The 13,156-nt window shown below is 36.6% G+C and overlaps 1 non-coding gene and 1 pseudogene across 2 annotated transcripts; both read left to right on the forward strand.

Annotated features, from left to right (window-relative positions):
* The first annotated feature begins 4,149 nt into the window (after positions 1-4,149).
* On the forward strand, positions 4,150-10,309 carry LOC147299841 (protein DETOXIFICATION 35-like; annotated as a pseudogene). The gene is made up of 7 exons (XR_015123579.1): positions 4,150-4,794; positions 6,060-7,512; positions 7,629-7,931; positions 8,164-8,722; positions 8,915-8,971; positions 9,080-9,318; positions 9,417-10,309. The product of XR_015123579.1 is annotated as a protein DETOXIFICATION 35-like (transcript).
* Positions 7,182-7,311, forward strand: LOC147299842 (small nucleolar RNA snoR74). The gene has a single exon (XR_015120127.1). It is a non-coding gene; the product is annotated as a small nucleolar RNA snoR74 (small nucleolar RNA).
* Positions 10,310-13,156: the final 2,847 nt, after the last annotated feature.

Raw genomic sequence — 13,156 nt, forward strand, 5'->3', positions numbered from 1 at the left:
CCTCATCGTCACTTCCTTCCTCACCATCGCTTTTTCCCTCATCTTTCTCTGCAGCCTCATCCAGTACTTTGTGTTTCTTTTTTGGACCCTCTTGGTTTGTATTTCTTCGCCTGATCCTTAAGTTCTTTCTTGCCATCTGCATAGTTGCAATATAAGGTATTGCAATAATAGTTACAATACAATAATTTCAGATTCAGTATAGATAATGTTTTTTTCACTTACCATTTGTACTAATGACATGTCTTCTTCAAAATCATCATCATCATCATCCTCATTACTACTGTCAACATCTTCTTCTGCAAACTGCACATTTACATTAGTGTTAGTATCATTGAGAAAACAGTTTCAGTATATTAATAATACAATTACAGCTTAATTAATTAGAATAGAAATTTTTACCTTTATATCTGCAAGTTTTGTCTTTCTCAAAGCTGCAATCAATTTCAACAAGTCCCACTTTACAATTGTTGGACTCATGTTTTCTCTTCCTTCTATTGGTTTTATAACTCTAGTTTTCTCACAAAACCAATACTGTGAAGATACAATAAATAAAGATATAGTTACAATCATATCAACATATTGTAAAATAATGTTAATAAAAAACAGAAAAATGTAATTACGTACCAAAATCATTATAACACATCCACTGACAGAACTGCCCTGTGGACTATTCCTCAAATTATTTCCCAAGAAATCTCTTATGGCTCTTGCCCATGCAAACGATTTCATTTTCTTGATGTTTTCTATCGGGGAGACTAAATTCCATGCAAGTGTGTACCCCGAATTTGCAAAGAAGATGATAGTTAACATCAAGATAACAATCAGCCTCACCACATCATCCGTTCTGTCTGCTTGAAGGGCTTTTGTAAGTACATTTTCAGCTTCTTTTTTGGTCACTCTTATGTCTTCACTGAAATATCTCTTTACAAAACTTGAATCACATCTTGTGCAGCCATAGTTGTCGATTTGTACTTCCTTTCCATGACTTGGCAACCCAAACATCTGTGCAACATCTTCAACTTCAATTGCTTCAAATCTTCCCCCAATTTTGAATTTGTGTGTTCTTGTGTCATACAAGCTGAGGATTTGGTGGATCTGCTGGTCTGATTTCCTGTGCTCTTTCTTTGTTATTAATCCTCTGTTGCAGGCATCGAAAAAAGTCCAAAAAGGAGTCTGTTTTAACTTGTCCAGATGCTTCTGCTGTAGACTAGGCTTGATGCTTTGGAGGATATTCAAAAAGCTCACCAGGTTTTTGGAGGATATTCAAAAAGCTCACCAGGTTAGATCGATATTGTATACCTGGATTCCTTTTAGCGTCCTTCGCTGGTGATTTTTTCTGACTCTATAAATGTTTAAACAGTTACACTTATTAGGATATGCTATGAATTGAAACATGTCAAGGTATACTCAAACATAAGAAACATGTCCAGGTACATTTCCTAGTCCCATATTCAGTTACATTGCATTTATAGTAAAGTAAAGTAAACATGTGCAAATGGATAATTATGGTGAAACTGTTTATGTGTAAATGGATAATTATAGTGAATTTATAGCAAGTGAATTTATATCAAGAACAATTATGTGCTTGAAATTAGCTCAGTCAAATGATGAAACCATATTACATTATGCAACTTAGTGAAACTGTTTTCTCCTACACTAAGTGAAACTGTTTCCTCCTACACTAAGTGAAACTGTTTTCTTCTACACTAAGTGAAACTGTTTTCTCCTACACTAAGTGAAACTGTTTCCTCCTAGACTAAGTGAAACTGTTTCCTCCTAGACTTGGTTATAGTTACATAAATTTTTGCAACTTGCATAAACTAGGTGAAACTACATCAGTCAAATCACGAAACCATATTACATTATGCAACTTAGTGAAACTGTTTCCTCCTACACCAAGTGAAACTATTTCCTCCTACACTAAGTGAAACTGTTCTTATTTAGAAATTGAGTTGCAATTGTTTTTTGTCGTTTTACCTTATGTTTCGGTGCTTTGTTTTGTTTTGTTGCTTGCTTCCCCTTTGCCATTTTTTAAACCCTGCAATTTTGAAAGTAGTCACAGTTATTAGAATATACTAGTGACCTTGCTGAAAGTAGTCACAGTTTTAGAACCCTACAAATTTGCATAAGAAACACAAATTCAATTCAAATATAGTTACATTAGTACACTTACCCAGAATATCCACAAATTTTTATGTCCCAGAATACCGAGAAGAAAATTATGTACACTTACCTTTTCTGCAAAAATTCTTTATGTTTGTTGTCGATTTTGGTTTCTTCAGCTAATATATGTGTTGGTTTGTAGGAGAAGGAGTAGATTTCGGAATGAGAAATCGTGGGGGGTGAGTGACGGAAGTTGAAGAGTGAGTGGGTTCTGAAACTGTTTTCGGAGGGGGGAGTGGGTTCTGAAACTGCTTTCGTGATGGAATCAGAAATCGTGGGGGGGGGGAGTTGGGGGAAGTTCAGAGGGAGTGGATTCTGAAACTGATTTCGCAATGGAATGAGAAATCGTGGTGGGGAGAAGTGGGGAAGGTTGAAGGGGGATGGGTTCTGAAACTGTTTTCGTGGGGGGCAGTGGGTCTGAAACTCTTTCAGTGATGGAATGAGAAATCTTGGAGGGGGGAGTGGGAAAGTTGAAGGGGGATGGGTTCTAAAACTGTTTTCGTGGGGGGGGGGGGGGGAGTCGGTCCAAAATTTTTTCTAATGGAAGGAGAAATCTTGGAGGAGGGAGTATGGAAAATTGAAATGGGTTCTGAAACTGTTCGTGGGAGAGAGGGTCTGAAACTGTTTTCGTGAGAGATCGTGGGATATTTTCGTGAAGTGGGTTGGGCTGCTGGGGGGGGTTGGGCTTCCAGCTGTCCTGTGGACTTGCTTGGGTGCGGTTTGTTTGTGGGCTTCTGGCAATTTGTGGGCTTGATTGCAGTTTCTATGGGATTGGTTGCGGGCTGTGGGCTTGGTTAATGGCATAGACGTAAATTCTAGTAATTATGAAGCCTAAACTATTGGTAGGCTGTGTTTAGGGTGCGGCTGGTTTGTTGGGTAATGGCTGGGTGCGGCAACAAATTTTTTGCTATAATTGGGTGGTATAAATTACGGACTGTAATTTTTTTCAGTTTGTTTTTTCTAATGGACATAAATACCCCTATAAAAGTGGTTATATGGGGTGCATATGATCACTCCTGTTAATTCACTAGATGATTTGTACCAACTTGAAATATTTTGAAAAATTTGTGGACAAATTTGTTACATTTTGAAATTTATAAACTATTTTGAGACAAGAGTGAAAGTCGGAAGACCAATTTTGTATTTAACCCAACTTTATTAGACCATAAGAGGATCTCCAAGAGGCAAGAGGCTTGTCAAACACTCTTGGCTGCTTGATTTAAAAATTAATTATAACAAGCCACGTCAGATACGATTGGTCCAACAGACTCGGCAATAGAGGTTGTCAAAATGGGGACTTGATTTTCGCTCATCAGTTCATTTACCAGCTCGTTAAATATTATTTGGGCACTAAAATATGAAGCTCCATGCATTGGAATCATGAAAAAGTAAAAAGTAAAACCAAATTAAATTAAAAGGAGATAAGAAAAATAATAGATTAGTGAAGTTTGACGAGTTTGTTGGAGTGAAAAATTCTAACGTAGTAAATCTGACTTTTTTAAGTTGCCACGTTGGCCAATAAAGTAGAGTTTGAAAACCAAAGTTTGAATCTTCTCATAGAGAAGCTTTAAGTCTAGACCACAAATAAAGTATTATCCGCAACTAAAAGTTGTTACCAACAATCGTTTTAGTCATCATGGGGGAGCCCAACACCTTGGAGATCCATCACTACTACAATAATATAAATAGACGACACTACTTACACAACGGTTGTTTTAAAACTGTTGTGTAGTTTTAAAGCATAACAGTTTTTAGAAAAACTGTTGTATTTATGCTTGAAATACAGTCTTTTTTTGTGGGATAGATTTTATGAACTAGCCTAAACAACACTTATTAGTCGTGACCGTTGTGTATGTGAAAGAAAATGAAAAAAACCGGTGCTACAGTATTTTCATTAATCCTCTCGATCTGTGTCCTCCCCTATCACTTACACATACAAACCTTCTCTCTCTCTCTCAAACCCTCTTGATCTGCTCCCTCTCTCACTATCAGACTTTCTCTTCTATTGTCCTACTCTCTATCTCTCTCACACCCTCCCCTCAATCGACCTCGCCCTCGCCCTCTGACCTCACCCTCGCCCTCGCCCTCGTCATCGCCCTCTTTTCTTTCTTAGTCTCGATCGTCCTCCATCGAAACCCAAAAGCTGCCTCTCACCTCGCCCTCTAGTTTAATGGGTCTGAGCAAAACAAATTCTAGTCACAAGTAATCTCTTTTCATTCTGCTTTTTCTCTTTGATTACACTTGTGGTGATAAATGGTCAGTGAGGGTTTTGTAGTCTAATAATAAGGGTCCGTTTGCCCACCATTTTTCTATGCTTGGATCTTCTGTTCTTTCTAGGTTTCTTTTAGATCCGGTGATGAACCAAGGTCAAGAGCGTCGTTAAATACTCATTCCTGTCTTTCTCTCTATGTCTCTCTATTTCGTTTACTGATTCAAGGTTAGGTTCTTTATGTTTTTTTATTTTCGTTTTCTAGGGCTTTTGATTTTCATTTTTAGGGCTAAGTTGTGATTTGTGATTTCTGAAATCGGAGAGGAGAGGCTGTATGGCAAGTAGAGTGGAACACGAGTACGACTATCTGTTCAAGATCGTGTTGATCAGAGACTCTGGTGTGGGCAAATCGAACTCTACAGGCAAGTTTGATTTTTGGGTTTTGATTAGTCTGCTTGTGTTTAATCTTAGTGTGGAAGCTAATTTATGTTTTACTCCTTTTATTTTATGAGCGTTGTATGTGAATTTTATTTGTCATGCTGCCCAGGTGGTTTAATTTTTGGAATTAGAATTAACTTGGTTGATGTTTTAGAAGGTTGTGTATGTGAGTTTGGATAGTTAGGAGCTTTTGATAATTATTTGTATGTTTTTTTCCTTTTGGGATTTGCTGTGTTTGATTGAAGATATATCGATAGAAAAAAAAAATTGTTATTAATAGCTTGGTCAATGAGGCTCATATTGGTTTTTTTAGTACTTTGTTTTTGTGAAGGTTATGATTGATGAACTCTAGATGGGGCTGTCAATTTCTAAATTTAGATGGGAGATGAACTGCACAAGATCCCAGTTTTGTAGTGTGTCATGTTTCTTGTTGTTGTCTGGTTATGATCAAAATAAAGATGACGTGCATTCTTACTCAGATTGTGATACAGCTGAATATTTTAAGTGATCTTTATTTAGCATAGAGCGTTTCAAGGTACTTCCCTTATCTTTCTTCTTGTTCCTTCAAAATCAAAAGCTGATTCAGATGTAAGAAAGCAAAATCTAATATTTTTTGTAATAGTACTTTGTCTCTGTTTGTATTGGTGAATGGTGATTCTCGGAAGTGGGCTTTGGTATTTCTTCTAGCTTGTATTATATGCAAGCTAGAATAAGAAGATGATGAAAAAGAAGATAAGAATTAAAGTTTGGATCTTAATTAAGTTTCTCTTTTTATAGAGTTTCTATTTTAAGTTATTTCTCTGTTTTTTACTCTTGGGTGTTATGGTTTTAAGTGGGTAATGATTTTAAATGTCTGGAGGGATCAAATTTGGTTCTTTGAGCTCCACTTTGTCACCATTGATGACTGATTGTAGGAATTACCATACATTTTCATGTATTGTAAAGTTTATCTTTTATTTTTTATTTTAGTTAAGCTAGTCCCTTTTCATTGCCATACTTGACTTATTTTACTTTTTTTTTTTTTTAGTGATTGGAAACTAATAGAGGTAAAGCTCTGTTACCTATTTCAGTTGTCTTTTTTTGTGCTTTTACTAAAGGTTAAAGCTCATTTGAATCTGTATGGGATTGTGTCTATGGAGTCAGCAACTGTAAGTTTGTTAAAGCATTCTGTGCTTCTGAGTTTTAACTGTCTTTGGTTGATTTTTTTATTTTTTTAATGCTGCTTGGTTTTTCTTGGCATTTATTGTAGCTTTTGGAAGAGGAAGAAGTTGAGGTTCCTATCACAAAAGAGCAACCAAAGGAGGCTACTAAGTTAATATTGAGCCAACTCTGCTAGCTCAAACTATATTACATTGTCTTCTAAGGCACCTTATTCAGGTAGTAATTGTCTTTTTTCTTTGATTTGGGGTGGGCGGTGTGTAACATATTGGAAAGAGTAAATCTCATTCTATGGAGGAGACCTTGAGCTCCTGAATCACATAGGCTACTTTCCTAACAGCCTTTGCTAGTCTTCCTATCTAGTGAAAGGTGGCTTAAATCAAAAGTACTTTATTGTGTAAAGCTTGCATCTGCATAGTCATAATCTGCATATAGGTTCTAATGGAGATTTGATTTATGTTTACAATGCTCTACTGAACTTCTTTATTGTTATATTTTTTTCTTGCCTTAGCATAATTATAGTTATCAAATCTATAAGCTTCCCCAGACCAACCTGCCCTTTACCAGCTAAATCCAAGGTGTATGGGCACATTCCATACTTTGATTGAACATATACTACTACAAAAAGTGTAATAGACTTTTCTGGATATAATGACTCATTTTTTTTAACAAGTCATTAAAACACTTTTATGACACTTTCATTCCACACTTAAAAAATATTTCACATGAGAATGTGAAATCATTTTTCACTTTCCCACGAGCCACAACCCCTGGCCCTATTTCTCTCTTCTCCCTCTCCCCGCGAATTCTCTCTTCGATCTGCCACCTTCTGGCGGCGACTGTGACGGTACCAGCACCGAGCTGCTCGCCTCCTCCTCGCCCTTTTCACTCTGGTCTTCGTCTCCTTGAACACCCAGCCAAGGACCCAATCCCAATATAATTAACACTATGTCATGAGTTGATTTCATCACCCGGATCTTGCATGTAGCTTTATGTTCAGTATATTTGAGATTAACTACCAAGGCATTCCTCTTTTTTTCAGCTAGACAACCCTCACACTAAATTGGGAGAGAAATTTCATAAGTTATGGTGACAAAGGAAATGAGGTAGTCTGTTGTGAATTAGCTTTGTTTTTCTTAAATCAGATTGTTAATTTGAGCTTAGGTGCTTTTACATCAAGGATTTAGATTTAGTTTTATTGTGAAACCTGATGACAAAAGCAGTGTCTTGTTGCCTATGTGAACGGGTCTCCCGTAAATTTCAGGAAAATCATTACCATTGTTATTTGGTGAACCTTTGTATTTTGTTAATTTGTGGCTGGAAGGTTATGAAATAATACATTTTTAATTACTGCTTCTGTGTTGTGTTATTTTTGGTTTGTGAAAATGTGTGTTGAAGTGTGCTTTTAAGTTATGATTTCAAGCTTATACATGTAACCCAAAATCTGGTAGTTAAATATACACACACACGCACACACATTTACATGGTGACTATGTGAGATGAAGGCTGATAAACGTATCCTTCCTGATGGTGTTAATGCCAAGGTATGTCAATTTCTGCCAAATTAACTTTACATTGCATTCTTTTGGTTCTTTAAATCAAGTTTTGTTCTATATTTCTTTTGACCCACAAACTAATAATTCATATGTGGTTCTTGCAGCTTTTGGGATGCCATGGATCTTTGGCCCTGTGCAAACCTCCAATACAGATCTTTGGCTTTACTGCCATGGATGCAGTAGAGCCTGACTATGTGGAAGTGAGGAGCTTTGAGGAGGCCATGTGGGTCTCCTGGAAAGAGACAGTGAAGCTGTGGAGAATTGCAGCTCCGGTGGCTTTTACCTGTCTGTTTCAGTACTTGATTCAGTCCATCACCACCATCTTTGTGGGCCATCTCGGAGACCTTCAGCTCTCTGCTGTTTCCCTTTCTCACACTGTCATCGCCGGCATCTCTTTTGGTTTCCTGGTATGCATTTGTGCATCCCTCAGTCATTCACATGTACACAGTTGTTTTCTATATGTATTTATCAATTCACATGTACCTATTTGTACTGTATCTTAATTACTTATTGAGTACTTTTATAAATGGTGCTAAAGACTAAAGAGTATGTATTTTTCCCATTTAAAAGGACTATATTTGACTTGTGTTGAAGGAATCAGAGACTAATTTAATATAATTGTACAAATTTATTATGTAGCAAGGTATGGCAACTGCACTGGGAACACTTTGTGGTCAGGCATATGGTGCAGGCCAAGTTGGGTCACTTGGTATCTATATGCAGCGCTCATGGATTATCCTATGGATAGCTTGTATCATCCTCACACCAGTTTATATAGCATATTGATAATTCCTCAAATGTTTTCCTTTGCCATCAGTTTGCCTACCCTGAGGTTCCTTCAGGCTCAGAGCAAGGTTAGCGTGATGGCATGGATTGCCTTTGTCGCTCTAATTATTCAAACTGGACTGCTTTATCTCTTTATCAATGTATTTGGCTGGGGAACAAATGGTGCAGCTGTGGCTTATGACATCACAAGCTGGGGAGTTGCAGTTGGTCAAGTTGTGTATGCTATAGTTTTGTGTAAAGAGGGGTGGAATGGATTTTCATGGTTTGCATTTAAGGAGATTTGGGCTTTTTTCAAGCTTTCCCTTGCCTCATGTATCATGTTCTGCCTAGAGCTATGGTATCCCATGAGTATAAGCATTCTTGTAGGTCAACTTGACAATGCAGTGATTGCTCTTGGTTCCTTTTCTATATGGTAAGATCATGACAATTTGCAACATACATACGTATTGTACACTAATTTGTAAACACATATGAAAGCCATAAAACACATTTTTAATTTTTCCATTCTCTAATTTGGTCTGATGTGCATTTTATCATCGACATGACTGAAATGATCAAGTTAGCCTTTTATTTGTGCTCATTCTTTCAATTTTTATCTTTTCAGCATGAACATTCAGAATTGGGAACTCCAGTTGTTGGTTGGAATAAATGCTGCTATATGGTAAATACTGCTATGGGTCTTTACTGTACTTCCCATTTTGCTTGTGTTGTTGCTATGACATTGCTAATGATCTATCATTATTCCTTTGCTGTATTGATCCCTATGTAGCATTCGAGTCTCCAATGAACTTGTAAAGGGGAACCCAAGAGCAGCCAAATACTCTGTCTGTGCTGCAGTATTGCAATCTCTGATTCTTGGGACTTTATCTATGATTGTTATGATCACACGGAGAGACAACTTTGCCATCATTTTCTCCGACAGTGAAGAAATGCAACGAGCAACAGCTCGCTTAGCATACCTTCTTGGTGTAAACATGCTTCTTATTAGCGGTACACAAGTGTTAACAGGTATCTCTTTTAGTGTGGCTTTTGCTCGCTTCCACAGTTCTGCTCATGCAATGTTCCACTGCTAAGCTTCCAACCCCTTTTCTTGGTCATATTTGCAGGTGTTGCGGTTGGAGGTGGATGGCAAGTGATGGTAGCTTATATAAATTTGGTTTGTTATTATTTATTTGGGATCCCACTTGCAATCCTTCTTGTCTTTAAAGCAAATCTAGGTGTCATGGTAATATTAGCTTCTCTATCTTCCTCTACAAATTGATTAAAGCTTTATTAAATTGGGTGGGTGTCAGTTCTTGCCTATAGGACTTCAAATACTATTATAACTTAACTGGGGAATTTGCTTCCACATTGTCCTGTGTCTAAGATGAGGGCTGTGATGATTTGCATCAATTCTATTCACTGATGGCTAATTTTCTTCCTATCCTCTCTTTATCTAATAATTCTCATTTCTGCTTAATTTTTCTTTGAATTCTGGATTTTACAACCTAGGGACTCTTGGGTGGCATGGTGAGTGGAAGTGCTCTTCAGATCATTTTCCTATTGATTGTAACTTGTAGAACCAACTGGGACAAAGAGGTAATGAAGTAGAATCTCATATGCAAACGCATCCCTTGGTGCGCTATATGTAGATCCAATACGTACTCCTCACTTCCCTAAGTCCGCTGGCTGGGTTTAACAAGCATTTTTTGGTAAATATTTTGTATAGTTAACTGGCTAGGCTGTGTAGACATGCAATATTATGATGGGAGCAGTTCATTGACTAGCTAATCTTGCAAAGTCAGATATTTTGGTATGTATATGGCTGACTTTACACGATTACTTAGGTTAGACCATGCCATCCCTAGCTTTATAGTTTTTGTAATCAACAAGTACTTTTTGTAGTTATCAAGTTACTTATAATTTTTTGGGCTGTACATTAATTGGCAAGGAATGTGTGAATGGGTTTGTTATCATGATCGACTTTGTAAACTCCAATTCCAATTTAATGAATTCATGGATCTTTTTGAGTTACCAATATTTGTGGATTACTTTGGATGCAACAAGCAGGGATTTAGTGGGATTTAATTCCAATTGGATATGCAAGCAGGGAATTAATGGGGATTCAATTGGATGTAAGCAAGGATATTAAAATGTGAATCAAACAAACAACAGTTTTAAATTTAAAAAAATTATGTTAATTAATAATAGACAACGGTTTTAGTTAAATAACCATTGTATAAAACACCTACTAACAACAGTTAAAACGATTAACCAAAAAATTGATGTGTATCATCTATCTATACAACATTTTTGAAAAAAAATTACTTGTCAAACACATAACTTAACATCATATATAGTTAAAAAAAGTTATGGAAAACATGATTACCCAACGGTTTTAAGATATAAAATGATATGTATAAGTAATTAAAATAACATGTTTTAGTAAAAACTGTTGTTGAGTTTCTTATGTACAAACATCATGCCGGTTTTATACTTAATTATGCAACGGTGTTTCTTAAAACGGATGTTTAATAATACTTCGGACAACATTTATATCATATAAGTATTGTCTAATCATTACTAATACAATTGTTTTGTATCTGTAAACGTTGTGTATTGGGTTTCAACACAACTGTTTAAGATGAATATTGGGCATTTTGGTGGATACTAGACAACAGTTTTAAATTATAAATGTTGTATTAATTCACTTAGACAACGGGTTTTTACCGTTGTCTAAATATACTATAGTCGTCACTCGCCTAGACGACGGAATTTTGGGTAAATAGACAACGGTTTTTCACCGTTGTCTATTAACTTCATTGTTGTAGTGCATGGAGACATAAATTAAACCTAGCTAGGGTAGGTAGGGAAGTCCCTCCTGTCTAAGCCTTGAAGGAGTGTCCATCCTTGGCAATCAGATCCGTCATATAATTAACCTTCATTTCCAGTCAAACTCTTAATCCAATAACAAAGTTCAAACCATCGAAACAAGTAAAAATAATACAAGTAGAAAATTCAAATCACCAAAATCATTAACAAAGACTCAACAATATACAATGTTTATTCAACATTTAGCAACCCATAATTTTAAAATTAAAACTTAACATGCGGTTTCCACAATCTCATTTTACACTCTATAAAGATATATTGTATACTTACACTTACAAAAATTGACAGAGATAGCAGCGTCGAACGCTGCATGAATCACTTGGCTGTGTTGTTAAAAATAAATAAAAACATTATCGTGTGCTCGGCATCATTATTGAGCACTCAACGGTGGATATCCACAGAAAAAAAAAAAAGCAAACACATCCATGTTACCAAAAAAATCATATATATATATATATATATATATATAACAATTGAGAGACGTAATTCACACTCTTAAAAAGTCATTATGCACTTCCAATTGAATTATTTTTATCATATCATATAATTCTAGTAATGGTCAATGAGCCACTAAACACCTTCCCCAGTGCCAGAGCTACAAAAAATTCTAGTATCAGTCATGCACTTCTTTAACCACAAAAAATATTGTGTGGAACATCTCGGAAGTCAAAAGTTCTCATTCTTGTTAAGATACAATCCACTAATTGTGCACCCACACCATCATCACAGGCACACCAAAACATATATATATATATATATAATTTATTTGTGCAAACGTCCGAACATGATCGAGTATATATATATAAGATTTAACTATTAAAGGGGCTGCTAATTAAGTTTCTTGTTTAACTTTTTTAATTCCTTCAGTTACTATAAATTTGGGACATTAATTCACTACTTCTCAAATATCTAGCAGGAATCAGTGGCCGGTAACAGAGCAAGTATCATACTTCTTCTCCTTGCATGTGTATGGTATGCTCCCATCACTCTTAATTCAAAACAAAAAGAAAAGAAGAAACAATATAAAAATAGTTTGGTTTTATGTCTTAGTATCTGTTTGGTTTATAACATAATTAATGCCCTTTCATAAGAAATGTCAAGCATGCATGATATAATTACAATCTTAATTTTGACTTGAGTGGTTATATTCTTATATTTTCTCATCCACCTTATTTTTACACCCCCAATTAAATTTTAAAAAAATATTAAAACACTCTTCACACCCTTCATTATTCCTATAATAACCTTTGATATATCAACTCAATTAAACACCCACTCAATAAATTAAACACTCTTCACACCCCCTTAACTATTATTCCACCCACCTAATTAGTCATATGTATAACCAAGGTGTTAAATTTCGAAATTTTCGGCGAAATTTCGCCGAAAATTTTGATTTTTTGGGGTGTCGAAATCGAAACCTATATTTGTTAAATTTTCGGGATAATTTCGGCGAAATTTTCGAAATTTTCGAAATTTCGCCTGTGGTGCTCGATCTGGTTTTGGGTTTTTTGGAGGCTCGATCTGGTTTTGGATTTTTGGAGATGAGATCTGCTTTTGGGTTTTTGGAGGTGAGATCTGGTCATCTGGGTTTTGGGAGAAAAACCCAGTTTTGGGAGAAAATGGGGGGTGCGGCAGGGGGGAGATCGAGGGAGAAAGTGGAGGAGGCGGCGGCAGGGGGCGGCAGGGGGAGATGAGGGAGAAAGAGGGGGCGTCAGGGGGGCAGCAGGGGGCGACGGCAGCAGGCGACGGCAGGGGAGCAGCAGGGGGCGGCAGGGGGGGCGACGGCAAGGTGAGGGTGAGGATGGGTTGGTGATGGATAGGAGAGAGAGATAGAGATAGAGAGAGAGAGAGAGAGGAAGAAAAACCAGTGGGTGGAGGCCAGTTCGGGGGAAAACTGGAAAAGAAAGGAAAGTGAAGGAAGCCAGGAAGGAAAGGAAAGGAAAGAGAAGAAAAAAAAAAAAAGAAAAAAAGA

This window comes from Dryas octopetala, chromosome 1, assembly GCF_963921425.1.
Source record: "Dryas octopetala chromosome 1, drDryOcto1.1, whole genome shotgun sequence".
NCBI lineage: Eukaryota > Viridiplantae > Streptophyta > Magnoliopsida > Rosales > Rosaceae > Dryas > Dryas octopetala.